Here is an 18,406-nt window from a genome sequence, read left to right on the forward strand (position 1 = left end):
TCATTGAAACGCTTAACATGACGGCCTAGTGACAGTGGAGGCTCAATGGAGATGTGACGGGCATCACCGTGGGGTTGCACCGGAGGAGGAGGAGGTTGAATGGTTGGACGACGAGTGCCGGGCTTGGGGGCAGCGATGCGGACGCCAATCATCGGGGACGGATCCACCTCTTCAAGCTCATCCTCAAAATCTGACCCCTCCGAAGAGGAATCACTGGACGAGCTGGGAGGATGAGCGGCACGTTTTCGAGGGCGATCTTTCTCCTAGGAGTCGTCGGAGCCACCACGACGAGACGGACGAGCCAGCCCTCCGGCGACTTGCTTGCGTGCGGAGTGCTTGGACCGAGGCATCGTGACCTTGCGAGGAAGAGCACGGAGGAGCCGAGCGACGTGCTGGAGCAGGGGGTCGATGGACTGTCCGGGGAGAGAAACTCCGAGCAGAACGGGCTGGACGGGCCGGACGGCGAGTCGCAGATCTGCGGCGGGGAGAAACTCCGGCGAGGGGTACGGCGGCGGGCGACTGCGGGGAGTGGACGCACGCCAGGAGCGGCAGCGGCGGTGAACCAAGTGGAGAGGATGTGGTTGGTTGACCAAACCCTACGACGCAGTATATATAGACCCCAGTAAAAACATACGGACGTCCGGAGCCTACGGACGACCGGAGTCAGATATGCGTCCGGACGTCCGGGAACGGACGGACGACCGGAGTCTGGACCATCAACAAATAGAGGATGATAGAGATGATTCTACGGACGTCCGACGGCTTCGGACGACTGGGCAGATTGTAAGAGAAAGGTTCCGGAGTCTTCCGGACGTCCGGAGCTTCGTCGTCTAGGCCAACTTAAGGGAACCATAGTGGATTTTACGGACGTCCGGAGAGGCCGGACGACCAGTCGAAGGTAATCAGAGCAGAATATACGGACGTCCGGATGCTTACGGACGTCCGACAGTGAAATACCACACGGACGTCCGGAACCTACGGACGTCCGACGCCAGAAGTTTGGACAGGAGGCAAGAATGCAGGTGCTGATCCTAATGAGGAGAAAGGCATTTTTTTCTTTTTTTTCACAGTAAAACTTATTTATGTAGTAACTCATATCCTACCTTACTCAATCATAGCCATAGACTACAAGTGGTGGCTAATGCCACAATGTCTGAGTAGACATGACATGACACAGAAAGACTTGAACTTTAAGTGCATAGTCACTACTCCATCATGTTAAAGCACCATAGGTCTAGACCCATGGATACTTTGAGAGTGTTGGTTCTTTTTATGCATTGAGTAGGGCGAGAACATTCATGAATTGAATGTCTCCCCCTAGGTATATGCCTACATCATGACAAGATATTAGATTCGTGCATGACTGGGTACTAGATTTCACATAATGTTGTCAAGCTCCAAGATACCAAGTTCACGCCTAAGTCGACAGAACCTTGCTTCATCTAGAGGTTTGGTGAAGATATCTGCTAGTTGAAAATCTGTACCAATGTGATCAATGTGAATATCACCCTTTTCAACATGATCTCTCAAGAAATGATACCTAATATCAATGTGTTTGGTGCGGAGATGATCTTTGGGGTTCTCAGCAATATTGATGGCACTTTCATTATCACACTGAAGAGGCACATTTCTATAGGTGATACCATAATCCTTCAAAGTTTGCCTCATCCATAACAACTGAGTTGCACAACTAGCGGCAGCAATGTATTCAGCTTCTGCGGTAGAGAGAGCAATACAATTTTGTTTCTTCGAGGACCAACTCACCAAGGATCGTCCAAGAAACTGACATGCACCGGATGTGGACTTACGATCCACTTTATCTCCAGCCCAATCCGCATCCGTGTACCCAATGAGATCAAACTTAGCATCCTTGGGGTACCAGAGGCCCAACTTTGGGGTGTGAACAAGGTATCTAAGAATATGCTTAACCTCCTTATGATGACTTTCCTTAGAGAAAGCTTGAAATCTAGCACACATGCATACACTGAACATGATGTCTGGTCTAGATGCACAAAGATAAAGCAATGAACCAATCATAGAGCGGTAAGTAGATGGGTCGAAAGGAGTACCATTTGTGTCTTCAGTGAGAGTGATTTTGGTTGGCATGGGTGTCTTGCATGGACTAGCGTCAGACATACCAAACTTTTCTAGAATATCCTTGAGGTACTTTGCTTGAGATAAGAAAATCCCTTCTTGAAATTGTTGAATTTGAAATCCGAGAAAGAACTCCAAATCCGTATTGAGTGACATTTCAAAATTCTTGGTCATTGAACCCGCAAACTTCTTGCACAAATGAATGTTAGGAGAACCAAAAATGATGTCATCTACATAGATTTGGCATAGAATCAAATCACCCTTATCCCTCTTAGTAAAAAGAGTGGGATTGATCACCCCTCTCACAAAACCATCATCGAGTAAAAACTTCTTCAAATGATCATACCAAGCACGAGGTGCTTGTTTGAGGCCATACAAAGCCTTATGAAGTTTATACACATAGTCTTCGTGAAAGGGGTCAACGAACCCGGGTGGTTGTGACACATAAGGAAAGCACTCTTCACATCCATTTGATGTAATGTAAAACCATTGAAAGCGGCATAAGCAAGTAAAATGCGAATGGATTCAAGACGGGCAACGGGGGCAAAGGTCTCACCAAAGTCCAAACCTTCAACTTGTGAGTACCCTTGTGCCACTAACCTTGCCTTGTTTCGGATGATGACACCATTTTCATCTTGCTTGTTCTTGAAAATCCATTTTGTTCCAATGACGTTGTGCTCGGTGGACGACCTCTTGACTAGTGACCACACTTGGTTGCGTTCAAAACTGTTCAACTCTTCTTGCATAGCAACAAGCCAATCGTTGTCCATCAATGCCTCATGTACCTTGAGTGGTTCAATACTAGACACAAACGAGAAGTGAGCACAAAAGTTTGTCAAATGTTTACGAGTGACTCTACCTTCCGAGATGCCGGTGAGGATTTTGTCAACATCAACACGACCAGCCACTCGAGGCATGATGGAGGTGAGGGTTTCACGAGGTTCAACTTCATGTCCATCATCCACATCTTCAACATATGGATCATTCACGTGTGGAGGAAGATCTTCTTGTTCATGTTGCATTTGTTGAGGTTCGTCATCCATGATTGGACTTTCTTGTTCTTGCTCTTGATGATGATCTTGTTCTTGATGGTTATCATTAAGTGAGACTTGATCAACCTCATCAACTTGGGCTAAGGGTATAGGTTGAACAATAGGAACTTGTGTTGGTATGGATGTTGAAGTAGTTTGATGATGCGTGAGACCTCCATCTTCTTCTTCATCATCATGAGGTTCTTGTTCCATAGGAAGAAGTGCACCAACACCCATGTTCAAAATGTCTTGAGAAGAATCTTCTTCACCTACATCACTTAGATCAACTTGCTCCCCATGGGAGCCATTAAATTCGTCAAACACCACGTCACAAGTTTCTACAACACATCCATTGGATTTGTTGTAGACTCTATAGGCGTGAGAGTTTGATCCATAACCAACAAATATACCCTCAATTTTTTTGGATTGAAATTTTCCTAACCGTTCTCTTTTGTTGAGAATGAAACATTTGCACCCAAATACACGAAAGTACTTGACATTTGGCTTGTTTCCAGTTAGAAGCTCATATGGAGTCTTTTCCAATATAGTGCGGAGGAAGAGTCGGTTTGATGCATGGCATGCGGTATTGACAGCTTCAGCCCAAAAACTATGTGGTGACTTGTATTCATCCAACATGGACCTTGCCAATTCTACAAGTGTACGGTTCTTCCGTTCGGCTACACCATTTTGCTGAGGAGTGTATGGAGCTAAATATTGATGCTCAATCCCTTCATCACTAAGAAATTCTTCCAAGGTATAGTTCTTGAACTCAGAGCCATTGTCACTCCTTATTGCTCGGATTTCTCTGTCAAACTTGCGTTGGGCTTGCTTGGCAAAATCAATGAAGGTGATCTTCGTTTCGTCCTTGGACTTGAGGAAGAACACCCATGTATATATTGAGTAATCATCAACAATGACAAGCCCATACTTTTTCCCACCAAGACTATCCCATGAAGGAGGCCCAAAAAGATCCACATGAAGGAGCTCCAGGGGCCTTGAAGTAGATACTATGTTCTTGGGTGTGTGCTTTGATTGATGTTGCTTCCCGGCTATGCATGCACTACACACACGATCTTTCTCAAAAGAGACATTGGTTAGTCCAAGGATGTGATTTCCCTTTAAGAGATCTTGAAGATTTCTCATGCCGACATGGGCTAGCCGTCGATGCCATAGCCACCCCTTGTCAGCCTTGGCCATTAGACAAGTTGCATGGAATGTGCTCTCTTTCAAGAAATCAACCGTGTAAAGGTTGCCATCCAACTCTCCAACAAAGGCCACTTCGAGAGTATCTCTCTTAAAGACTTTCACATCCGTTAGTCCAAAGAGTGTATCATAACCAACAGAAGCCAATTGGCGAACAGAAAGCAAGTGATATTTAAGGGATTGGACAAGCATAACATTTGCAAGAGACATGTCATTGGTGATAGCCACCTTGCCCAACCCGAGTACCTGTCCTTTTGAACCTCCACCAAACATAATGCTCATGAATGGTTGAATAGCTTCCATGAAATCGTAGAGCAATTTGCTATCTCCGGTCATATGATTTGTACATCCACTATCAATCACCCATTTCACTCCACCGGAGAAGCTTACCTACACACAATTAGGACTTGGTTAGAGGCACCCATTTTGCAATGGGACCTCTCAAGTTAGTTACAAGGGTCTTAGGGACCCCAATAGCATAGAAACAGAATGCATTTCGAGGACCAACAAATTTTGCAAAGACTTCTCCATCCTTAGTCTTCCGAAGTACATAGGAAGGAGGCATGAACTCTTTAGGCTTGTTGAGAGTGGGCATGCCCCTTGTGGCCTTCCCACTCACAACCCTACCTTTCTCCTTGTGCCCTTCTCTTACAAAAGTTTCGTTTAGAGGAGTTGTGCACTTTTGGTAGGACGTCTTCTTCTTACTTGTGCTAGGGTCAAACCCAAGTCCCTCTTTGGCAAACACCTCATTGTGTTGACTCAAAATCTCATCAAGATTCTTTTGCCCTTGAGCACATGTCATGAGACCTTTCTCAATTTGAGCCTTGAGAAAATGATTTTCCTCAAGAATAGATGCTAGATCACTACTAGAGTTAGTAGCACAAGCATCAACATTTATAATAGGGGAAGAGTAAGCCTTGGCTAATGTTTCAAGATAAGTAAGTTTGAGCATCTCAAAACTCTTTCTAAGAACGGTGAGCTCTCCTTCCTTAGTCTTGAGGGACACAGATAGAAGCTCATAATCCTTAGATATAGAAGCATGAGACTTCACAAGCTTGCTTTTATCATTCATTAACTCTTCACAAGAGTCAATAGCCTTTTTCAAGGAGGCAAGATCATTAGTGTGAACATCAATGTTTGCACCAATTTTTAAGCATAGTTCATCATTTCATGCTTCCTCATATTGGACTTTCCGCTCAAGGATTTCACACTTTTCCTTTTCCTCGGTGACGAGGCTTTCGAGTTCCTTAATGGTGATGGTGTGCTTACTCACCATCTCCATAAGCATACAAAACATAGTGAGTTTCTTTCCTTTGAGGGAGCACATGAACTTATTAAGTTTAGCAATCATAGGATCATCTAGATCATCATCCTCATAGCTATCCTCCGCATCAAGGTACTCATCACTAGGAGAAGAAGTTGTGAAAAGAGGAGGATTTGATCATGGAGTTACCTTCACCTTGTCAAAAGAGCTTTGGTCTCTCCTTCTTTAACCATGGCCTTTGCCATTAGGCACTTGTGAGCGTTGCCCTTGTAATCTTTCATGTAGTTGTAGGTGACCCCGTCACCACTCTTGTTTACTAACCTCAACGTGTTTTGAGAGTCTTGAGCAACTCCGGCAACACCACTAACATCATCCGGATCAGATTCTTCTTGAGCAACCATTGCCATTCCATCTCTCTTCTTGAGCTTGGAGTTCAAAGGATTTGGCAACTTCTTCTTGGGAAAGGTCTTGGGAAACCTTGGTTTATCTTCTCTCTTCTCATAAGGGCACTCGTTGGAGAAGTGACTGGTTTCTTCACAGTTGTAGCATTTTCTCACTTTCTTCTTTTGAAATCTTCCCTTGAATTTTCCGGCGCTAAACTTCTTGACAAAAAGAGCCATGTCTTCATACGAAGGGCCCTCGTCAGAGTCAATCTCATTACCATCTTCATCCTCATCATCATCTTCTTCTTCTTCACTTTGCTCATCTTCACATACTTGCTTGGCCTTCAATGCAAGATTGATTTTTGATGATGGGGAACCATGCATGGCAAGATGTTTTGTGGCATTGGCCTTTGACTCTTCAAATAGTTGGAAGGTGGATATGATGTCATCTGTAGTCATTTCCTTGAAGGTATGGTGTTGTCTTATGTCCCACACCATTTGATGATGATATGGAGCAAGAGCATGAAGCAACTTATCCACAAGAAACCTCTTAGTCATATTGAATCCATCTTGAGTCTTGTCACACTCACATGACTCAATATCCGCAGTCAGAGTCATGAGACGCTCAAGGAGTTGATTGGGGGTTTCACCTTTTTCCATACAAAATTTTTGCAATTGCCCCTTGGCAATTTCATATTGAGCACTCCGGAGGGTAGAAGTGCCAGTCCTGGATCGTATAATACTTTCCCATAGTTCCTTGGCACTTTTGATGTGTATGAACGGTCTCCTTTGCTTTTCATACATACCTCTCCTTATACACATGATTGCCGTGTCATTGAGGTTCTTGTCATATATTTCTCTTGGTGTGGGGTTCTTTGGATCAACCACATGATAGCCATACTCTATAATCTCCAGCATCTCATCGTTTCCATGTCGAAGATGATCCTGCATAGCAACTTTCCACAATGCAAAATCGGTAGTAGCAGTAAGTAAAGGAGGTTTGCCTTGAGGGTTATATCTTGGTTTCTCAACCTTAGGTCTTGCATAAAGCCAAGGAACACTGGTGTGCTCATTGCTAGGAGGTTGTTGACCAAGTGATGAAGTAGGCACAGTTGGGCTCGGACTCACACCACTTGAGTGTGGTGCAAGCACCGCGGACAACGTGGCTAATCTCAGTTGGAACAAGGCCTCAAGAGAAGCATCATGCTCCTCTTTTTGCTTAGCAAGGGGCCGTTCTAGATCCTGAGACATAAAGGACTTGACTTCAGAAGAAGCCTCGCCTTTATCCTTAGGATCTACAACCAGGGGAGTCCCATCTGGGTTCATCTCGCTCTAGGGCGGTTAAGCCACAAGAATAGAGCACGAGGCTCTGATACCAATTGAAAGGATCGAGAGATGGACCTAGAGGGGGGGGGGGGTGAATAGGTACAATTACAAATTTTAATTATTACTTGGCAATTTTTAGGCAATAATGCGGAATATGAAGATGAGCCTAACAATTGCACGTGAGCACAAAGTACTAAGCAAATAACACAAACACGTAAGTAGGCAAGCACAATATAATGTACGCAAGTGTAAAGAGACAAGTAACCACAAGTAGAGAGTTAAGGTTAGGAATAACTGCAACTCCGGGAGACGAGGATGTAAGCCAATGTTCACTCCCTTGGAGGGGAGCTAGTCACCGTTAGAGGGATGGATGTTACCACGAAGGCACACCAACGCCACGAAGGCTCACCCTATTCTCCCTGTGAGACAATACCACGGAGGCGTTTCTCAACCACTAGTGGTAGACCTTGGGGTGGTCTCCAAACCCTCACAAACTTTTCCGAGGGTAGTCACAAAGTTCGATTCCTCTCCGGATGACTCCTACGGCCTAGGAGTCTCCAACCTCCAAGAGTAACAAGAACGATGGGGAAATGCTCAAAACTTGCTCAAGTCACGAATTCCTTTGGTGCAAAGAAGGGGAAGAAGTGGATCTATCACTTGATTGGAGAACTTCTCTCAAAATGCTCCTAGAACACTTGGAATCTAGGATTTAGTGTGGATGAATGAGAGAGAGAGAGTGAGGAGTGTTCTTGTGAGGCTCAAAGTGAATGGTCAACCCTATCCCGTGGAAGGGAAGGGTGTATATATAGGTGGTGGGAAAAAGTGTCCGTTTGGGGTACAGGATGACCGGACTCCGGAGAACGTCGGACGTCCGGAGGCCCAAATGGGTTCGGACGTCCGACAGTCATCGGACGACCGGCCGCTGTGAAAAGTGTGACCCACAATCCAGTGTACAGGATACGGACGTCCGAGCGGGGCCGGACATCCGTAAGAATGCTTCTGATGTGAAAGTGTCGGACGTCCGGAGGGTTCCGGACATCCGTAAAAATGTTTCTGTTGTGGAAGTGTCGGATGTCCGGAAGTGTCTGGACGTCCGGGCAATCAGGAAGGACCGGACGTCCGGAAGTGTCTGGACGTCCGGGCAATCAGGAAGGACCGGACGTCCGTAGAACACCGGACGTCCAAAGGCAAGGTATATAGATAGCAACTTTTGAGCATGTTTTTCACAGATCCATCGATCCCCTCTTAATAGTGCGGGATCCCTGTACTCAAGAACAAACCATAAATGAAGTCAACATCTTGTATCTCCATTCTTCAGTTATATGCTTTTGTCCCTAGTCATGATCCATGCACACGGTCTTTGGAACATAATCCTGAGATATACTTGATAAACATGATTAGTCCCGAGCATATGTGTTGTCATCAACATCAAAATATGATTAAGGGCATGATTGCACTTTCACCAACCCCTTCTCAATCCTCAGTGTTGATGCTATCAAGTAACCAAGCTGCTCCTGTTTGTTCTTCAAGAAATACTCAGATGCCTCCTCTTGAGTTGGCATCTTGGCAGCCTTCTCTTTCCTTGCTTTCTCCTTCTTCTCTTGAGCTTGCACTGATGATGGATCATTCTCATTCATGACAACTTGATTGTCCTCAAAGTCTGGATAGAGAGGAAAATGTTCCTTATTCAACTGATACTTTCCTGTGCCCATTTTTGAGTTTATCAACTCCTGAATCTGTGGGGCATATCCACAACTTCTCTTCTGATCTGCTGCAGTCCTCTTAATGGTTTCTACCATAAGGCTCATGACCTTGAATTTTTGGGGCACATAAAAAATGTGAAGCATGTTGATTGCATGCCCTCTTATCATGTTGTGGTCACCTGATTTGGGCAAAATAGTGTGCCTTAAGATCCATTTGATCATAGGCAGCCCTGACAGAAGAAAATGGACTGACCCAAATGAGAATGTCTCAAGGGCTTTGTCTGGGATCTCTTTGTACATATGCGACATAGAATTGTGTCCCATCTTCTTCTTGGCATATATATCCAAATCATCTTCACTCTCCTTTGGGGCATTGATCAGATTTGCCCATTCCTCTATGGTTGACTGATATCTTGTTCCTTCAGACATCCAAACTATCCTGCCATCTGGATAGAAGTGTGCTGTGGAGTAGAATTGCATAATGAGTTCATCATTCCAGTTGGTGAGCTTCTGCCCAACAAAATCTGCAACTCCACAAGCAATGAAACTGTCTTGCACTCCAGGATAGTGTTCTTCATTTTCCTTTATGTAGGTCTAGTCGACCCATCTCATATCACACACTATAGGCTTCTTGTCCAACAAGATTGTCTCATAGAAGTCCTGCTGCTCCTTGGTGTGGAACCTGTAATCTACAGCAGTCCTTCTCCTGGTGGAATATGGATCAGACAATCTCCATAGCCTCAACCCTGAGTCTTTCCTGATCTTCATGTTCTTAGCCATAGGATGAGCATCATTGTGGTCTGGAATCTTGGGTTTGAGCTTTCTTAGGACCTGCCCTTCTTCATCTTCCTTAGCATCAACCTCAGGCATTGGGGCCTTGTTCTTCTCAGCTGCTGGTATACTCCTGGTATTTCTCTTTGGTGCAATCTTGGGCTTGGGGGCAGCTTTGGGTGCTTCTTTGGGCTTTGATGTTGCAGCCCCTGACTTTATTGCATCACCCATAAGCTTCTGGGCCTTTGGTGCCGGTGCAGCAACCTATTCTTCCTCTTCCATCATGGAAGGTTGACCAACAACTCTGGTCATGGTCTTCTTGACCCTTTCCTTCCTTTTCTTTCCTTCTACAGCTGGCTCTTCAGGCATCTCAGGTTCTTGAGTTGATCCTCTGGCTTTAGACATTGGCTGTCTCCTTGCTGGCCTTTTGATCTTCATGCCTGGCTTTGCTGCAGTTGAACTGAGCACCTTCTTGAGCACTACCTTCTTGGAAGTAGCCTCATCTTCTGCTGCCACATAGTCCTCATCCTCTGAGTCTGAGGTTCTCTTCCTTCTAGCTCTTGTGGCTGCTTTGGGAAAATTGCTTGGAGTGCTTCTTCTCCCTTCATCTGAAGTGCTTGAGGGACTAGTGCCCTCACTCATGTGAATCTGCTCTTCTTCCCTGTTCTGACTGTCACTATGGTCTGACATGCTGCAAATCACTGACTGCTGACCCTGTGAATAGTTATAGTTGAGACAGAGTGGATGAGCATCACAAAATGCAGAGATTTTTGCAAAAAAAAGATTTAAAAACTTAGTTTTAGTTTCCACAGAAAGCATTTCGGATCTACCGATTTTCAAACTCGGTGACACCGAAGCAGTTTTGGAACCTAAACTAGTGATGTCGGTCAGACCGAGTCACAGTTCGGTGGCACCGAGACTGCTAGGGTTTCACAAAGTTCTAAAATCGGTCACACCGATTTGTAATTCTCGGTCAGACCGAGACTTACTAGTGCAATGGCATTAGCCAAGTCGGTGGGACCGAGTTTTTCAACTCGGTGGGTCCGAAATGGTTTCGACGGAAACCTAACCCTAAATTTTCGAATCACATCTATTCTAAGGATCACATTGGCTGGATAGGAGTGTTTCAATCATGGCAAGATGCATTACGAACACAATGTGCTGAGAATCAGATGAGGAAAGCACTGTGATTGAGTTCATACCCTAGTTCGGCGGTGAACTCGCTACGGCGGCAACGGTGGAGAAGAAATCCGTTGACGGCGGTGGAGACAAGCGACAGGAGGCGGCTGGCGACGAAGTCGACGATCCGTAGACCTAGTAGGCAGAGCGAGCTACGTGCGGGCGAAGGGGTTTGGAGGAATTTCCAAATTTTTGCCCGTGTCTATATATAGCCCGACACTGTCGGTGTGACCGAGTTGAACAACTCGGTGGCACCGAGATGCACAACTATTAACAGTTACAGCAACTCGGTGTGACCGAAAAGTTTATATCGGTTGCACCGAGATTGAAAACCTAGATCGACTTAGTGATCTCGGTGGGACCGAAATGGAGGAATCGGTCAGACCGAGAATCACAAAGAAGTTTTGGAGTTTAAGTCTATGACGAATCGGGGACTCCGAGTGCTCCTCACACAGAGTGGTTCGAATCTAACTTGATCAAATTTTGTGATGTAGCATGAATAGAGTTTGAGACGAGAAAAGCATAGATAGCTAAAGAAGGTTCTTAGGCATTCTTGTCCATCCACTTGGCCAAAAGAAGAAAGAACCAAACAGTCAAAACAACAAGTGGATGTCCTTGAATGAGTAAAAATATGCACCAACATGCTCACACAATAAGATGGCAAATGAAATATGTGGCAAAGCATGCACAACCAATTCTAGCATCTATCAAACAATTGGCGATGACTAGGTCATCTATATATGAGTATATTGACTTAGGAGTCAAATGAGAACATTTGATCATAGGTCATACTCATCGTTTAAGATCAAGTGGGGTTACCACTTTTACATAATGCATTAATGTGTTCACACCATTAGAGTTGCTTTGACTCAATTCTTTGAGTTAAGCTCCCCCTAGATGTGAGATCCCCCCTTAGAGGGATGAACTAACCTTGGGTTTTGTCGATGATGACTTCATGTAGGTGTTGAAGATGTAGATGCTCAATGTTGATGTAGATCATTTGGAGCAATCCTTTTGAGGAGTTGCACTTTCAACTTGCCTACACGGGTTAGTCCCACAAGGAACAAACAAGAATATCCATAGACATAGAGTGATGCACACACAAGATGATGTCCATGAAAACATTAGGTTACCTTGTCCCTTGCCTTACCAACAAGAGGGTTTGTGACTCCTTGAACTAGTGCAAGATGTGAAAGTTGATTGCACTTGTTCTTGCCAAAATGATATGAGTGAAGAATGTTGGTGGAGTCACCCTCAAGAACTCTCTAGTTCTTCTTCTTCGGGATCCACATCATCTTGATGGGAATCCTTGGAGTTGTAGTTGTACTTGATGAAGTAGAACTTGACGTAGTCTTGGGGACTGAGGGAGTCCTGGATTAGGGGGTGTCCGGATGGCCGGACTATGACCTTCGTCCGGACTCCCGGACTATGAAGATACAAGATTGAAGACTCCGTCCCATGTCCGGATGGGACTTTCCTTGACGTGGAAGGCAAGCTTGGCGATACGATATGAAGATCTCCTCCCATTGTAACTGACTCTGTGTAACCCTAGCCCTCTCCGGTGTCTATATAAACCGGAGAGTTTTAGTCCATAGGATGAACAACAATCATACCATAGGCTAGATTCTAGGGTTTAGCCACTCCGATCTCGTGGTAGATCTACTCTTGTACTACCCATATCATCAATATTAATCAAGTAGGAGTAGGGTTTTACCTCCATCGAGAGGGCCCGAACCTGGGTAAAAACATCGTGTCCCTTGTCTCCTATTACCATCCGCCTAGACGCACAGTTCGGGACCCCCTACCCGAGATCCGCCGGTTTTGACACCGACATTGGTGCTTTCATTGAGAGTTCCTCTGTGTAGGCGCCTTTTAGGCCCGATGGCTTCTTCCCTCGTCAATCGCGATGCGGTCCGGGATGAGACTTTTCTCCCCGGACAGATCTTCGTATTCGGCGGCTTCGCACTGCGGGCTGACTCGTTCGGCCATCTGGAGCAGATCGAGAGCTACGCCCCTGGCCATCAGGTCAGGTTTGGAAGCTTGAACTACACGACCGACATCTGTGGGGATTTGATCTTCGACGGATTCGAGCCACAACCGGGCTCACCCTCAAAGATATGAGTGAAGAATGTTGGCGGAGTCACCCTCAAGAACTCTCTAGTTCTTCTTCTTCGGGATCCACATCATCTTGATGGGAATCCTTGGAGTTGTAGTTGTACTTGATGAAGTAGAACTTGACGTAGTCTTGGGAACCCACTTGACCAAGGCCTTAGGTGCTTCTTCAAATGCATCAATCTCCTCTTGAAGCTTGTCCTTGCCTTTATGGTCTTGTGGTGACAAATCATCTTGAGCTTGTGTTCCCTTGAAAGAAGTAGGATCATACTTCTCTTGCTGAGGAACAAACTTCATCTTGGGGTATTGATCTTCTTCCCACTCAACTCCATTGGCATTGAACTTTCGTTCAAAACCAACACCTTGATTCTTCCGGTGCCTTCCTTGCTTGCGTACAATTTCTTCGAATTGCTTACTCCTGGCAAGGCTCTTGTATACACCTTTCTCTATAATTCCCTTCAATAAGCCATTTTCTTGCTCAAGTGTAACTTGGCTAAGAGAATCATTAGTGGAATCAAGAGAACTACTAGAAGCAACAATATTGGATTTAGCATAGTTATTGTTACTACTAGAGGAAGAATCTTTCTTGTTCTTGATACTAGACTTGACTTGAGGCATGTAAGTAGATAAGAGTGAACGCTTGGCAATATAAGAAGAACTTTTCTTGCGAAGATCATCATTGATTGCCTTTAAGAACTCATGCTCTTGCTCAAGATTGAGCTTTTCAAAGCGTAACTTCTCATGAGCCCTTAAAAGTTCTCGATGATTTTCGAAGATAGTTTCATGAGCTAACTTAAGAGTGTTTAGTTCTTTAGTTAGAAGCTCAATCTTCTCCTTATCATTGTCATTCGTTTTATCTTGTTTAGCATGATTGATTGACGTTTCATCATAGTATTCATCACTAGAGTTGTCAATAAGTAAATCATCATCACCTAGCAAGTCATCTTCATCACTATTGAAATCAACATACTCGGGATGTGTTACCTTTGGACCTTTGGCCACGAAGCATCTTCCAATTCCTTCATTTGGTGAGTCAAATATGTCGTAGGAGTTGGTTGACACAAGTGCTAGACCGGCAACACCTTCATCTTGGGTATGTTCAGAGTCGGAGTGATAGCTTCTCTCGGAGTGATGTTCAAATTTGGAACTGGATACCCATTCACCAACATGAGCTTGATGTCTTTGTTTTATGTAGCTCTTTGATGACTTGTCCTTCCTTTTTGAATCTTTGCTTCTCCGTGAGGGTCTTCGTTCATAACGATCATCTCTACTCCTTCTCTCTCTTGGTGGTGATTCTTCTCTTCTACTTCTTCTTTTTGGAGAATCTTCTCTTCTTTTGTAGGGTGCCGTACACTCATTGGAATAGTGTCCGGGTCTCCCACAATTGTAGTAGTTGCGCTCTCGACTGGAAGATCTTTTCTCATTGTAGGACCTTGACTTAGAGCTTCTTTCTTTGCTTCTACTCTTGTAGAATTTGTTGAAATTCTTCACCATTAAGCTCAATTCTTCATTGAAGGTTTGTTTCTCACTTGATGATGTGGGGGCTTCACATGAGGCTTTGTAAGCACCACTTGACTTGTTGTGAAGTTCCTCTTTATCCTTGAGTGACATCTCATGAGCAACAATTCTACCAATGACCTCCGTTGGCTTGATATTCTTGTAATTGGGCATCATTTGAATCAATGTGCACACGGTATCATATTTTCCATCCAGTGCTCTTAAGATCTTCTTGATGATGAATCTGTGGGTCATCTCTTCACTCCCTAAGCCGGCAATCTCATTTGTGATAAGAGCAAGCCTAGAGTACATTTCAGCAACACCTTCACCATCCTTCATTTTGAACTTGTCAAGCTGACTTTGGAGCACATCCAACTTGGATTCCTTGACGGAGTCGGTACCTTCATGCATATCAATCAAAGTGTCCCAAATTTCCTTTGCATTCTCAAGACGACTGATTTTGTTGAACTCATCAGGGCACAATCCGTTGAAGATGATATCACAAGCTTGAGCGTTGTATTGCAGCATCTTCAATTCTTCCGCATTAGCTTCACGGTTCGGCTCTCTCCCAACAAAGAATTCACCTTGCAAGCCAATACAAATAATAGCCCAAATGGCGGGGTTATGTCCGAGAATATGCATTTTCATCTTATGCTTCCAACTAGCAAAATTAGTTCCATCAAAGTAAAGACCTCTACGGTGATAATTTCCCTCGCTAGACGCCATACTCTCCTAGGTTGTGAAACCAAGGCTATGACCACCAAAAGCTATGGAAATCAAAGCAAATGGAGACCAAGGCTCTGATACCACTTGTAGGACCTTGAAGTATGTCTAGAGGGGGGGGGGGGTGATTAGACTACTTGACCAATTAAAAACTTAACCTTTTCCCAATTTTAGAATTTGACAGATTTTAGCAACTTTGGACAAGTCAAGCAATCATCACACAAATCAAGCAAGCATGCAAAGAGTATATAGGCAGCGGAAATTAAAGCATGCAACTTGCAAGTAAGTAAAGGGAAGGGTTTGGAGGATTCAAACGCAGTTGGAGACACAGATGTTTTTGGTGTGGTTCCGATAGGTGGTGCTATCGTACATCCACGTTGATGGAGACTTCAACCCACGAAGGGTAACGGTTGCGCGAGTCCACGGAGGGCTCCACCCACGAAGGGTCCACGAAGAAGCAACCTTGTCTATCCCACCATGGCCGTCGCCCACGAAGGACTTGCCTCACTAGCGGTAGATCTTCACGAAGTAGGCGATCTCCTTGCCCTTACAAACTCCTTGGTTCAACTCCGCAATCTTTGTCGGAGGCTCCCAAGTGACACCTAGCCAATCTAGGAGACACCACTCTCCAAGAAGTAACAAATGGTGCATTGATGATGAACTCCTTGCTCTTGTGCTTCAAATGATAGTCTCCCCAACACTCAACTCTCTCTCATAAGATTTGGATCTGGTGGAAAGAAGATTTGAGTGGAAAGCAACTTGGGGAAGGCTAGAGATCAAGATTCATATGGTAGGAATGGAATATCTTGGCCTCAACACATGAGTAGGTGGTTCTCTCTCAAAACTGGTAAGTTGGAAGTGTAGGTTTGTTCTGATGGCTCTCTCCATGAATGAAGAGGAGGTGGAGGGGTATATATAGCCTCCACACAAAATCTAACCGTTACACACAATTTACCAATCTCGGTGGGACCGAATCAATAAACTCGGTCAGACCGATTTAGTAAACCTAGTGACCATTAGGATTTTCGGTGGGACCTGTTGGGGATATACATAACAGGTAGGCCCACGAAGGGTCGAAATATCATGAAGCATGGGGTCCACACAACATGTGGGTCCAGGTCAATTTCATACAAGCATACTATTCACTCGACCAAGCAACATACCATCCACTCGGATGACAGTTCACCACTCGACCGTACGACTCACTCGGATATACGAAGGCCAGCAGGCAGCAAAGCAGTCGGCATCTTTCTAATAGTGAGGGCTTAATGGTGGACTGGCATTATGGCATTCATACCCCACTTTGTAACGTAGGAGGTGAGGGGGTGGCGCACTCTATATAAGCCACCCCCACCACTAGACTAAGGGGGTTCTTCTTCCACCTCTCTCTCTTTTCACCATTAGTCTCAGGACTTAGCTCAGGCATGGGGATCCGTTCCTCTCTCTCACACACATTGTAATCTCCGGATATATACTCAGATAAAACAAAGCCTCTCCGGAGCACGAGACGTAGGGTTGTTATCTCCACCGTGAGAGGCCCGAACTCGCTAAAACCACCGTGTCACCCATATGCATCTCGATAGATCATGCTCCGTTATACTACCCCTATTCTACTGTCAGACTTAGAACCACGACAGTTGGTGCCCACCGTGGGGCTTGGCGTCTATCGAGCCATGATGCAAATGGTTTTTCCTTCAAACTTCAATAGCGAATCAATTAACATCGCGAGAGAAATTGGCCGCTAGAGCTCTGGTCATCGCTCCATTCGTACAAATAAAAAAGATCAGGGAGTCCCATTCCATTCTATTTTGTTCTTTACAATCGATCTTTAATCTAACAATGGTTGTTTTTCCTTCTGTATGTACATGCGCGAGCGCGGGCAATAGCTGCAGCGCGGCCGTGCCACCAAGCATCGTTCTGACGAGCTCCATGGAGGCCGAGCTCATGGCCAGTCCGCCGTCGCCCGTCTTCTTCGTCGTCGACCACCGACTCCTCCGCCAAGTCAACCGCCGCCCGTCCGGCTTCGCTGACCTCTGGCGCATCCATCCGCGCCGGAACCATACCTCCAGCGATGTTCCCGGATCCCGCCTCTGGCCTGATGCCGATGTGGTCTCGATGATGGACGCGCACCTACCGCCGGTGTCGCAGGCGCGCTGCACTCCTCCCTCATCAGCTTCTCCAGCGTGGTCGCCGCGGCGTGCGCGCGGGTCCGGCGCGGCGCGGCAGTAGGAAGCCCGTCGCTCCTCCGGGCGCGGCGATTCTTCCCTCCGTCGCCGGCTGCTGGCCATGGTTTTCTTTTTCCCTTCAGCCATGCAAGGTGAGTGGGCTGCCTCCTCCTTGATTACGTGCATGCATATAAATGCGCCCAGTACAGGAAACGGAAGGACGTCTTCAACACCAGATTAATTAGCCGCGCCACGCAAGCTAACGGGAGGACGTCTTCAACACCGGATTAATTAGCTGCACCATGCAAGCTTTGCAATTAATCGGACTTTGGTCCATGTTTTGGAAAGCCACAGGCACCAGGCTCCAGCGCACACACACCCTGCGTTGCTTACAAGCCAGCCCAGACGCTCCGCTACTCCGAGCCGACGCGTCCTCGACACGGCCACCCACGCGTCGGCACTCCGTGGGACGCATCTACTTCGCACGGACGCCCCACGCGTCATCACTCCGCGGGACGCGTCTACATCACTCAGACACCCCGCGCATCGTCACTCCGCGGCACACGCCTACTTCACTCGGACGCCTCGCGCGTCGCCACTCCGCAGGACGGGTCTACTTCACTCGACTGCCCACGCACTATCACTCGGTTGGGCTTGACTTCATCGACATGCTCCGACCCAGCCGTCCCGCAGGTCGTCACTCAGCTGGACACGTCCTGCTCACTCGGCTGCCCCGCGCGTGCCGTACGGTTGGACACACCCTCGTCAGTCGGCCGCTCCGTACGTCACCACTTCGCGGAGCGTCTACATCATCCGGACGCTCCGCGCGTCGCCACTCTGCAGGACGCGTCTACGTCACTCGTACGCCTCGCGCGTCGCCACTCTGCGGGACGCGTCTACGTCACTCGGACGCCTCGCTCGTCGCCACTGCGCCACGCGCCTCTACTTCATCAGG

The sequence above is a fragment of the Triticum dicoccoides genome, chromosome 5B (genome assembly GCF_002162155.2).
Source record: "Triticum dicoccoides isolate Atlit2015 ecotype Zavitan chromosome 5B, WEW_v2.0, whole genome shotgun sequence".
NCBI classification, from domain to species: Eukaryota; Viridiplantae; Streptophyta; class Magnoliopsida; order Poales; family Poaceae; genus Triticum; species Triticum dicoccoides.